This window comes from Pseudopipra pipra, chromosome 1, assembly GCF_036250125.1.
Source record: "Pseudopipra pipra isolate bDixPip1 chromosome 1, bDixPip1.hap1, whole genome shotgun sequence".
NCBI classification, from domain to species: Eukaryota; Metazoa; Chordata; class Aves; order Passeriformes; family Pipridae; genus Pseudopipra; species Pseudopipra pipra.
Window position 1 is genome coordinate 133919289 of NC_087549.1, and position 13702 is coordinate 133932990.

Genomic DNA, 13702 nt, shown 5'->3' on the forward strand with positions numbered 1-13702 from the left:
TCTTCTGTCACACATTACAAAGTATATTGCAACCTGTAACAAAAAGACAACTACTTAATATACAGGTAATGATTTATGGTTAAAAGAACACGTAATTCTTATAACAGTGATTGTCCTCTGAAAATACCATGGTAGATTCAATGTTTCTTCATCCTTTCCTGGTCTAAGTGGCTGTTGAGTCTCCAAAGTACTATGTCTTCTCACTGCTTGCTGTCTATTAATTAAATTTTGTTAGCTGTTTGCTCTCTTTTCCATGATTCCTTAATGTTTTTGTCATAAAGATTTCAAATTAGCCCCAGGTTGGTGATGTTCTGGATATTATAATTCTGTTGGTATAGGCGAACATTACAAATGTCTATCCTAAATTATACAGCTGAGAAATCTTGCATACCTGTTTCTCTACACAGAGCACAGTTTTCTGGTGATTTATATTGAAATAAATACAGAGAAACAATAACATGTATCTGTATCTGGTGTCATAGGTCCTAGAATCATTAGCTATTTAGGTCCACACACAAGTAGCTACTGCTATGATAGGAGCAATACTCTGTTCCCATAGTGGGGGCTTCTCTGGACAGCATTCTTCTGTGACAGGACTCAGTGACTATGATCACATTTCTGAATCTGTTAATACACCATGAGTAGTGCCCCTCAGCTCCTGTGCAGTGACTGATACATATCTTCAGGCAATAGCAATGTGGGTTGTGCATGTGCTGTTTTACAATCATCTCTATGCCTTCTTCTGTATAGCATCTTGGCCTTCATTTCTTCTAAAATCACATCTCTATCTCATTTCAGTGGTTGAAACTTTGGCCATCCTACACTCTGACTGTCCTATAACTTGTGTGCTGGTGATTACTGCTTGCAGAATCTACTCTTATTGGTAGTTTAACAATGTTAGTAGCACTTTTGAGTTCCAGTACTTTTCTTTCTGTAAAACTAATATTTTTACTATTTCTACCCACTTTTTGATTCCCATATGACATTGTACAATCTCATTTAATAAAAATATCTTGTGTAAATAACATTCAAATATTTATTTATACATATTTTTATTTCATGGGGTTTGTATGTTGAATATAATATGCCCCAGTTTTGATCACTTACTACTCAAAGCTTTTAGAGAAGTGGTATCTAAAATTCCAGTTACAACTTCTACTCCCTTAAAATTATATCCAACCCTCTTGGTATGTTGGACTCAATCACATGGAATCCATTTCTGAGTCAATGTTACAAATAACCTTTTAATAAAAGCAGTATATCTGTTCAGTCTTAGAAAAGTCAAAGTAAAACTTTCTTCACAGCAATATGCACTCTATTACTTTGTTGCTACAAAGTAGTATTTGTATTTGTATACCCAAAATGGTAAATTTTCTCTGGAAACTTTGGTTAACCACATGAACAGCAAAACTCCATGAACTAAATGTTTGACCTCTCTTTTTTGTTGTTTGTTTCGCTTTCTACTTCGCTTCTGATTTTAACACTTTGTTTAACCATCTCTGCCGTTCTCTGCTCATATCAGTTGGTATGGTTGTCCAAGTTCCATCACAATTGCTGTACGTTCTTTTGATTTTTAGCCAAGTAGGTAGAAATAAAATACCCAAGTTAAAATTGTATGTGCTTCAAGCCCCCAGAGTACATTCCCTTAAAATCAGAGACTTCTGTTAAAATTATAAAATTATTTTTGGCACCATGGAACATAGATGCTGTTGTTTAGCCCTCATATTTGTTTCCCACAATTTTAAAGCAGTGGAGACATGTGTCTTACATTTTTGTGAGCTGTGGTACGAAAGAGTTTTCCATTGCTACTGGAGGTAGGATCTATTATCAGCAAAAAGCAGGATGCTTACTACTTCCTTTTTATGCAAGCAAATATTCACAAATTTGAACCTAACATAATTATTAATAAATACATGAAAACTTCACTCAGACAAAGCCTAATAATTAATTTATGCTGCTTCTTTTAAAAGCCTTTCTGCTAGCAATAGTTCTGCTGTGACTTCCCTTACTGACTCTTAAATTGTAATAACAACGTCTGTAACATAACATTCTTGCTTTTTGTTGACTTATTTACCTTTCCATAATTAAAATTGAAACTGGAACTATTTAGACATTTTTCCATTCATGAGTTTTTCTTCATATACATAAGGTCCTGCTTTGTTTATAATTGGATCTGGTCCATCCTATTTATAGTTTAGACTGTAAATTTGCGTGGAAAACATGGAACATTACTCTCCTTCCTCCTTGTCATATGTCAGAGTACTGGTTTATTCTTGTTTGCGTATTCGTGCATTGAGCATTCCTTCCCATCTGAGTTGCCATAGCGTCATTAAACACTTTCCATGTGTTTAGATAGGGTCTGTATACATTCTTCAGTTAAAACATTAGGCAATCATTTTACTTCCAGGCATAGCTCAAAATCACATGAGCTTGTGAGAAGCTGTTGTGGCTCACAGGCCATTACAATGACAAGGTGATGTGATATCCCAAACTTTTCTGTAATTTTTCACCATTTGGCTTACTGCTATTTTTGTAGTCCCATCAGGTCATTCAATTTACCTTGAACTGCAAGTTTCAAGCAATGTGGAGCCTTTCTTTTCTTCGCACGCTCCCACATAATTCCCTGATTATTTGCCTCGGAATAAATATTCCTTGTTTCAAATCAATCTATTGGTTTAAATCCCATCTGAAATATACAATGTGGTATATTACATTGTGGTATATATATAATAAAATATGCACTGTGGTACACTTGGCTGTAGCTTTCTTTACTGGAACAAACTCAACCCACTTTTTCAGTGGCTCTAGAATTAGGAAACCATACTTACTCCACTACTTTGTGTGGTAGGTGGGAATAAGATGGGACTACGCTAAATCTAGCATAGTCTGTTTGTATGATAGCCTGTTGTCCTGGTTTTTGCTGGGAAAGAGTTTGCTTTTTTCTGAGTCCAGTACTGTGTTTTGAATTCCGTATGAGATAACACACTGATGTTTTGGTTGTTGCTAAGTAGTGCTTCCCTTAAGTCAAGGACTTTTCAGTGTCTCATGCTCTGCCAGTGAGTAGCTGCACAAGAAGCTGAGGGCAGGGGGAGCACAGTCAGGATAGGTGACCCAAGCTGACCGAGGGAATATTTCATACTACAGGATGTCATGCCCAGTATATAAACTGGGAGGAGTTGGCTGGGAAGGGCTGATTGGAGCTCAGGGACTAGCTGAGCATCTGTCAGCGAGTGGTGAGCAATTGTATTGCACATTACTTGTTTCTCTTGGGTTTTATGTCCCCCCCAATCTATATTATTATTATTATTATTATTATTATTATTATATTTTACTTTGTTTCAATTACAAAACTCTTCTTCCATTAAGCCATGAATTTTTACTTTTTTCCAGTTCTCCTTCCCACCCCACTGGGCAGAGAGTGAGCGAGCAAATGGCTGTGGTACTTACTTGCCATCTGGGATTAAACCATGACACCTACGGTTCATGAATTCTGATGTTTTAATTTTCTCTTAGTGAGGGTATTCACCACAGCACAAACTAAGCTATTATATACCCATCTGTTTTCACGTTTGGCCAACTACCTACCTTCTAATACTCCCTTTTGCATTCAAACACCCCGTAAATGATCTTGCTCATGCACCTATTGAAACAAATCTACTGGAAGTGTACAGAGTGCTCCTTATCTACAAGTGTTTGTTACCTGGCCACAGTACACTCTCTATGCTTCACCTCTCTACTAGCTTCTATAGTAATCGCCCCTCAATGTCCTCATTTTCATGTGGCAAATAGCTCAGTCTTTGATACCTTGCTTTGTATCGTTTTCTTTGGTTTGTTTTCAAACTGTGTGTTTCTTCAAATGTTAAGTCTACTGGGGCCACCACAATCTTGACAAGGGTATGTGCTTGACTATCCCAATGCTGCTGCCTCTTTATGTTCCTTTTGATATGCTTTTACATGACCTGCATTTTTTTTTCCTCTCTTCTTTTTTTAACCTACGTACCGGATTTCTTTTCCATGATTGATAGGCTACCAGATCTCCATTTTGTGTATGAAGGTAATTTTTATTCTACTTTGGTAGCCAAATAGTTAAAGCTTGATGCATCCGGTCTGAAACTATGTACAAAGCTAGATCATTTCCTTCGGGTTCCTCTTTTAACCTCATTAGCAGAGCCTGTGGCTCTGCTGCTTGCACAGAGTGAAGGCAGACGGCTCTTTTTATTTTTCCCAGGAGTTGCAGCATATCTAATAGAGGATTTTCCACACTTTTGAAAAGAACTGGAGCCATTTATGAACCACACTGAATAACCTGTGGCACGAAGTGGATAGCAGAGCTTTTATCCAGTGAGAGACACATAAACAGGTAAAGTGCATTTATGTTCTGTTCCAGTGGTTAAAAGCCATACAGAGCTAGTGATAAATCTTTTTATATTCTACATAAAGCTTTTTTTTATAAAAGCCATTGTCCAGCTAGCCTAGGATTTGATACATATCCAGTTTGTACTTTTCCACATTATGAACTTCAGTGGAGTACATGTGATATATACTTAAGTGAAGCATGTGTGACATGTATTACTGCAAAACAGCCTCTAGTGATGTATTCCTGAAGCTAATTGCCTATGCCAATGCTTAACCTGTTTTTTAGTATGTAAAGTTCTTTCCGACAGGTCTTAAGACTCTCAAAGCAAAGGCTGTAACTTTCATCTTATTTCTGTGTTCTTAGCACAGCGTAGATCATTAGTGGCCAGCTGAACATGAAACTGTTTACAATAGTCTGAGCATCTAAAGGCCAGTGTTTGAAGTAGTGCATTTTTGCTTCTTTTTTTCTTTCCATTCTTGTTGGTGAAATTTCTTTGCTAATTTGATTAGTGGTGTACTGATTTCTGCAAATGTAATTCTCACGAAAATGTAAGCAATTCCAAAATTGAATCTCATACAACTATTACTTGCATGGACTCTCGTAGTCAGTTCTACTCATTGCTGATCCCATTCCTTCCTGACCTAAAACTATTACTGAATATTTCATTTCAGATTGTACCAGCTGAATCTTGTCATGATTCAGCTTTAAAGCCTGTGTTGAAAGTAATGATGATTACTTCCTGAATATGTTCCCGAACTTTCAATTCATTTTTAACATGTACCAACTCATCATTCATGTATGGTATGACATAACACATTTTGATGGTAATTTCATCCACATGTGATACATTTGATCTGAAAGTCTTGAGGTACATGTATAAAACAATATTGCTTTCTCTCACAGCTAAATGTTTGTTGTTACCAGCTTTGCTATCTTAGTGGAATTGTAAAGAAAGCATTGGCTAAATCAATAGCAAAAAAATCAGTGAAATATTCTGCTTAGTGCTACATGAATTTCAGGCACGTTTCCACTAGAAACAACCTGAAAGGTGGCTACCTTACGTAAGTGTTAAAATCCCACTTTTAGGATTTTTCCTTTGCTTTTAACACTGGACAAATAGGATGTTAAAAGGATAAGTCTCTGTACTAAGAACTTACTTTCCAATAAACTTCTTGGTGGATTGGAGTCCTTCCTCTGTTTCTGGGTATCCAGGTGTTGATATTGTTTTTTGGGAAGGAGGATCTGGACCTTCCAATCACAACTTCTTTTTTTTTACATTTTAGCTTACAGACACACAAAACTTGAGGAAATTCTGTTACCCAAATATCCACTGTTTTTACTTCCTCCGGATTCTTAATAACAAAGCATCAATGACTTGCAGGAATCACTCCACCCTCACCTCCCACTGGTCAGGCCCAATTCCACAAACATCCGTAGCAAAATCTGAATCTAATCCATTTTGTTTCAGCAAGACTATGCCAATAATTCCCTGGTGTTTATATGAGGGGTCCTCCCACTACTATACTCAGAAGGAACTCCTGAACTTGGCAGCTATTTAACTGCAGGCAGAGATCTTAATACAGGTACTTGAACATCCTTTCATGCATATAATACAAATTTTATCATTTTTCCATTTTCTTGAGTTCCAGATAGAACAAATATTCACTGAAGAGTGGTTATTGACTTTATAGTATTAACATCATAGTATTATAGTATTAACATCATGGCACTAGTGGTAGTTAATGTTCTTTTCTTGACCATCTAGTACTAATATTGTTATTGGCCATTTGCATTGATTATATTGTAATTTCACCACTAGACCAGGGACAACTAGACAGCAGAGTGTTCTAGTCTTTGTTATTGAGAGGAAGAGGTGATGCCAGAGGGCTTCACCGAAAGGGATCTGTTATTTTCTGTTGTTTTCATTCCTTCTCATGATTTTTCATTTCCTTAACAAAATGAGCCAGTGAAGAATTTATGTATTCTGTCCCATTTTCTCATATCTTTGCCTCTTTTCCTCAGATTTTACCATGTTGCTTTCCTGCAGTCCCATTGGTGTCTCCTAAAGGAAGTTTTTATCATTTTCTCCAAGGATCTTTTGCAGTTACCATTTTGCAGTTACCATTTACCTCTATTTACACAAAGAGCTATACTCACAGCAAGGACTATTTTCCCTTTTCTGTTCCCTTTGATTTTTATTTTGAAATGGAGGCTTTGGGTCTTTTACAACCATATTTCTGAAAATTACAATATGTGCAGACCTTTTGTCAGATCCACAGGACTGAGATTTCCTTGTATTCCTTCTTACCTTCATTACCTTATCCATTGTCCTTGTCCATACTTGTTGAAGCTGAATTTGCAGCTCTTCTCATTGTATTTCTGCTTGATTCACAGGCCCCTGAGTTACTCTTGCTGACTTAACTCTGGTACCACTGTTACTTGAAAGTCACTGTGGTTCTATTTAATCAAATACATTCTCAGATGCCAATCCCAACAGTTTTCCCAGGTTTTGTATGACTTTACAATCTCATAGTGTTCTAGATGGATTTCCTGCTAGCCAAATCTCCTTTCATTGCTTAGATAACTGTTCTGAGACATCTACCTATTAAATTTCTTACAGGAGATTCTTCTTGCGGTATAACTGATAATCATACTCCATTTTGAGGTTGTGTAATTTTTACTAGTTAAGGAAAGCTAATCCTTTAGGCCCAAAATTCCCATTTTACGAGTTTCTGAATTTAGTGGCCTACAGTTTTAAGCATGTCCTCTTACTTGCTCCACACTCAGGTCAGTTGCTATTGTTAAAACAATCTCCCGTTTTAGGAGCAATGCGACCAAGCAGGAGCAGCCAGTGCTGTGAGTTCTTTTCTTGACACTGTTTTGGTTGTAACTGCATAACTGGATCATAAAAGCCCATTTTGCTGTCCCATTAGCATGAATTTTCATTGCAGTTGTGGTCTGAGTTTCCCATATATCCCAGTTTTATCCTGAATAGAAAAATGTTAACATATTCGCTATGCATAGTTGGCAGTTGTGTCCTGGCTGAGTGCTATTGAAGTAAAGGGGCTTTTTGAGTCTGCAGAAATTAATCTGTACAGTATAGCTTTCAGGGTCTGTCTTCAAGTTAGTACATGGTTCACTGCAAAAACCATAAGGTAAAGGTAGCAATCAGAAACTGAGGATCTACTTTTAAATGCCATCACACCAGTATTAGACACCCAGATCAAAAAAGAGACAAAAACCTGACTGTTTTTATTATCAGCTAGATCAAAATTGATGCACAACAGAGTGTTTTGGAAACATTTGCCATTATTTCTACTCATATTTTGCTGATATAGAAGATATACATATATATTTCTCCTTTTCTGTTGTTCACCCCTCTCTTTTTCTACATATTTGTATAAATATATGTGAAGAAAAAGGGGGTTTTCATAGGTGAGCAGTCTCATTATTCTTTTCCTCTATTTCCTGTCATTGTTCAACACTAATGTATGTATGAGTCATCTGATATGGCATGACAATCATCTGTGTCCATGGGATCTGTTGTGAGGAGATCAGTTTACTAAGCTTACCATTATTAGAATAGCCACTGCTATGAGTATTGTGGTAGCAAACAAGATGTTTTGATCACTACCGTCGTGGTGGAACATCAAAAGGAAGAGGATAATAACTTCTAGCTATTCTTGGGGTTTCAGTGTTTGTGGGGAACATCTTACTATGAAATCTTGAGTTAAGCATTATTCTGCCTGCCTGACTTCACCCTTTTGTGAAAAAGAGGAAATGTCAGTGCTGGTGACAGATTTACTGGAACAAGGTCAACTCTGTAACAAATAAAGTGTGCTATCCCAATCTAACCCCCAGTATGAAAAGACCATACATGCACTCATGATGATATAGACTTACCTTCATTTATAGGACTTAGGGAAGCATGTACACATGCTTTCCCTGAGAGATCTACCATGCTTAAATAGTTCAGTTTACTTGAAATACGAATATACGTGGAAATCAATTAGGAAAGTAGGTGGTAATTCTATTCTGTGAAACAATCCACCAGTATTCCAAAAGGGGTTTTGTCACATACATATTTGGAACAAAATGAAGAACTGTATTTCAATAACTTTTGTTCTTGTAAACACACAATTTCTTGTACACATTAGATAATCCAATTAGTGTGTGAGAAATTCTTCTGGTCATGTCACATAGAGTAATCTTTGTGACATAAGCATCATTCTGAAATATTGCCAAGATGTTCCATAAATAACCTAGGCAGATATGTTCTCCTTCCTCATGTGCACCATACCATGGAATCAGTTTGGTTATAGGACTTGGCCTGATTCTAACCACACCTGCTTATAACTTCCAACTAAATGGACACTTTCATCAACTTTTGCCACCCTTGCATGGTTACTGCAGAAATCATCTGTCTTCTTTAGGATGTGGGAAAACTTAGCAAAATATCTGTCCTCAGATACCATGGAAAATGCTATAATGTCTTCTTCAAATGGCCCATGACATGGAATCACTGCCAGGTCATTTCCTCTATTGCTTAGATAGAAGGCTTTGTTTGCATGCCCCAAGCCCGATAGACACTCACCAGAGGTAGTTCAAAACATTTTCTAAATTCAGTTCTGCTTCACAGTACTGACTATACAAGGAACAGCTGAGGATGCTCCCATCAAGGAATCCCTGTAGCATTTAATAAGCATACCTTGCCCACAGGAGGTGTCTCTGGATCCTTAGGATATTTGCCTTAGTTCTCTAATTTCTACTGGAACAGCATTCCTAGTGTGCCAGGTGCAGACACAGAATACAAGAAATACAGGCATTTTCTTACAGTAGTTGGTATCTCAGTTTGACTAGGTGCTCAGATGAGCTGCTGAGAGTTGCTACCTTGAACATTTTCCATATGAACAAAATCATTTGCTTTCAGTGAAAGGTGACATGGAAAACAGGACTGCTCTGAACACTTCATTCAGTCAGGGTGAGCTGTTAATCATTCATTATTTATTGCTGACTAAAAAAGGAAATCGAGGAATTACATTTACTGCCACGACCCTTATGCAGGGTCACGTGTCATTGCATGCAAGCAGATTGTAAACTGTGCAGAGGTTGTGACTCAGGGTTGAGTCAGAAAGGAGAAGTCTAGAGTGCAAAGGTGAGGAAGTCGCAATACAAGCCTTCACTTTGTTCTTTCAATTATCATTGGGTGATACTGGAGCACTCTCTGAAACCTTGCCGTTCAAGGGTCTCCATGAATATTGACTTTTTGTGGAGCCACCCCCAGTCCTTCTGGCTCTGACCTACAGCCTTCATCTCCCATTCTGTCTGAGAAGTAGACAAGAAATCATGTTGTGATTTCACAGTCTACACAGGGAAAGGGAGGAACATTGAGCAAGACCACTGTAGTTTGCTGAATAGTTAAATATTTTGTATTGGTTCTTTCTGCTGTTTCTTGGGCAGGAAGGTCTCTGTTTACTAATATTACTCATATAGTGAGTACTCATAAAGTGCCGGGTCCTGCACTTTGGCCACAACAACCCCCTGCAGCGCTACAGGCTGGGGACAGAGTGGCTGGAAAGCAGCCAGGCGGAAAGGGACTTGGGGGTGCTGATCGACAGGAGGCTGAACATGAGCCAGCAGTGTGCCCAGGTGGCCAAGAATACATATTGTGCCCAGGTGGCCAAGAAGGCCAATGGCATCTGGGCTGCAGCAGGAACAGTGTGGCCACCAGGAGCAGGGAAGTGATCCTTCCCCTGTACTCTGCATTGGTGAGGCCACACCTTGAGTATTGTGTTCAGCTCTGGGCCCCTCAGTTCAGGAAGGGTATTGAGGTGCTGGAGCGGGTCCAGAGAAGAGCAACGAGGCTGGTGAAGGGACTGGAGCACAAGTCCTATGAAGAGAGGCTGAGGGAGCTGGGGTTGTTTAGCCTGGAGAAGAGAAGGCTTAGAGGCGACCTCATCACTCTCTACAACTACCTGAAGGGAGGTTATAGCCAGGCGGGGGTTGGTCTCTTCTCCCGGGCAACCAACAATAGGACAAGGGGACATGGGCTCAAGCTCTGCCAGAGGAGGTTTAGGTTAGATGTTAGGAAGAAATTCTTTACAGAGAGGGTTATCAGGCATTGGAACGGCCTACCCAGAGAGGTGGTAGATTCACCATCCCTGGAGGTTTTTAAAAAGACATTGGGCGTGGCCCTTAGTGCCATGATATAGTAATTGGAGTTGGATCAGGGGTTGGACTTGATGATCTTGGAGGTCTTTTCCAACCCAACCTATTCTATGATTCTATGATTCTATGATTACTCATATTTGTCTATGATTAGCACTTACACTGATCACATTGCTGTTTATTATGTTATGTCACTTTTACACAAAGCTTATGCTCAGAAATGAGTAAGAAACAAATAAGAAAAAAAGGTGAAATTTGGATTTGCAAGGCCAAAGTCTAATAAATTCAAGTTTCAATGGGAAATATATGGGAGAAGGTTGTTTTTGCCTTGACATGGATAATATCTGGAGGTCTTATCCCGATAAACCTTGTTGGAATCAATGAACCTTGTTGGAATCAAAATATAGTTTAGTGATCTTATGATGTACCAGCTTGTCACAACTGAAGTGAGTTTTTCCATTCTCTCTGTCACCAGCTTCAGCTGTTGACAGTCCCTGGACTAGACATAGCTTAGAACTGCAAGCAAACCGGGATCTTGTACCTGGAAGTGTTAGGAGAGAGAAGGAGCTTGGATTAACCATTGGGTACGACTTTAGGAAATAAATTTGTGGAAATTAAGATTAAGGACTCCTGATGGAAAGAGGGAAACTGGGGGTTAAGAGAAGCTGCAGATAGATAATGAGACATCAGAGCATCTAGTCTGAGTCAATAAATAGAATGACTACAGGTGATTGCCTTCTCAGTAACCTCAGTAACTGCACCCATAATGCAGCTCGCCACAACATAGTGAAATCTGATGGTCTGGTTGCTGAAGTCCTGCATGATGAGAGATTTATTTCCTCCAATCTCTTTAGAACTGTTTCTTGCAAAATGATCACATGCAGTACAACTTGATATCATAACTGGAATCTTCCTGTTGAATCTCCCTGGATTGTTGTCAGAGATGCACTGGTGTTGTGATATGTGAGGCAGACAGAGCTTTGGCATGTGACAGCATGTTTCTGGAAGCAGAAGTGACCGATATGAAGAAGCATTACCCCCACTGTCTATGGTTATGGCTGTTTAAAAGGTTTGGAGCTTGTGAACATGTCTTGACTGTATACAATTGCCTGTAGAAACAAAATTGCCTTAGAGTGTACAATTATTTGTTTTATGGTAAACATCAAAAAGGAACAGAGCAGTTTGACTCTGATTAAAGACTAACATGCAGAACATGGTCATAGTGCCATAATCGATGACGTATGAGATTAACTGAATGATTATTTTTAGTCATTTCACTAGTGTAACAAAATTCAATATATAGATTAAATAAAATATGTAAGTATACTTCCACATTGCTACAGGACAAGAAAGTCAAATTACTTACAGAAACTTAAAATATTTCCCTATTTTTTAAATAAACAACAGATTAAGGCTACTTTCCACAAAAAAAAAAAAAAAGAACCTGTGAAAAGGTTTGGGTCCAGAGGATAGTAATGGCAAAGATCAATGGCACCAACTCTATCTAGAAGGTTGTAGGAACTAGGTTTTGTGTTTGGTTTTAGATTTGGGTTTTTGGTGGGGTTTTGTTTGTTTGTTTGTTTGTTTGGGGCTTTTTTGTTTTTTGTCTAGAGAAGAGAGACAACATTTGTGAAAACAACATTAAATTTTGAAAGCTGTGAATAGGAAAGGAGTAACAGGTCTAACCTGTGTCAAGGACAATTCATGTTAGACATCAGAAAAACTTCCTAGTGTTTCAGATAGTCTAAACGTCTCCATCGTTGTTTTTGGAAACTACCAATGGAGAGACAGAACTTAAACACCCGTCAAGAACGGCATATGTAACAATTGATCTGATCTGGAGGAAGGAGGATGGCCAGGATGGCATTTTGACATTATATGTCATCCACATATAATGAGCTTTAATTGTAGAATAGCGAAATAAACAAAAAATTGGAAATCAGTATTACTAGGCAGAAGCTGAACGACAGGTTCTTAACTCTCATAATTTCCTGTGTAATCTAGACATTTCACAAATTGTATGGAATAGAATGCGAGTATTCATAAAATGTGACTTTAAATAGTATTGTACAAGGAAATAAGTCAATATTAATAGATTCAATTTCTGTACAGGTACAATGTTGATGCTGTTATATATTTCATATATAGTGACTTGAGTTTGTAAACTCCTTTCCTTCTTCCTCAGGACTTCAGCTGTCTGTGATCCAAGACAGTTGTGTCACCATCTCAGACTTGTGAGGAAATTGCTAAATTCTGAGCAAGAACTACAGAGAAATTGATAAAGGGGACTTCTGCAAGGTAAGAAAGGTAAAATGGCAAACAGAGGTAAGAGTCTTAAAATGGAATTAAGAAACAGTTTAAGGATTCAAGAGGAAAACATCATCATGAGCAGGGAAAAGCAGCAATTTGGAAGATAGCAATTAAGTCACAATGAGAATCCATTCCAGAGGCAGTAGAAACCAGCTCTACCCCACCTCACTGGGGACTTCTTGGCCAGCAAAGACTTTCCTGTTTCTTATTCAGAGCACTGAGCATATCAAGGGTCAGTTTAATATTTCATTAATTCAAGTTATCAACAAATGGTTGTGTATGGTAACTAATCAGTAACTGCTGAATACTTTTAAGTTGTGTGTATTCAGCTTACAAAGGACTCTTTGTGCACAGCAAAAGGTGTCTGTCCAATCAAAGAGACTCGGTGAGGGAAGGAGTACTTGTACTGTTACAATATTACAAGACATATCATTGCTTAGAAAAGTTAACAGGAAAAAAATTGATGGTGTCTGTAATAATATATGTTTTATTCAGCTTCAATTGGAAAAAATGTTTTCCACCTGCACAAGAAGTAATTTTATATTTTTCCTGCAATTTTTCATTTGTGATATAAAGTCCTGAGCGTTTTTAAATCCCAAATGTTCCATACTATATTTCTTTAAATGCGTTCTTCTGTTATAACTGTAGGAAGAATATAATTTCAAATGCAACTATACTGCAAGTAATGATTATGAAAAATATTATATCCTCACACATTAATGCATGATTGAGTCATATTGAATAACTCTGGTGATAAATAAACACCAAGAAAGTTGTTTCCCATATGCAGAAAATATTGCTCAAAAGGAGGTGTAGATCTGTGTGGATTTTCTGTTGTTTAAGTATAAACCAAAAAACTTTGAAGCT

General features: G+C 37.9%; 1 protein-coding gene across 1 annotated transcript in view; it reads left to right on the top strand.

Annotated features, from left to right (window-relative positions):
* Positions 1-4150: 4150 nt before the first annotated feature.
* ABCB1 (ATP binding cassette subfamily B member 1) overlaps positions 4151-13702 on the top strand; it is a 51557-nt gene continuing 42005 nt past the window's right edge. The window contains exons 1-2 of the mRNA XM_064678602.1: positions 4151-4360; positions 12711-12823. The gene's annotated coding sequence lies outside the window, so the exon portion shown is untranslated. The remainder of the gene's footprint in view (positions 4361-12710; positions 12824-13702) is intronic.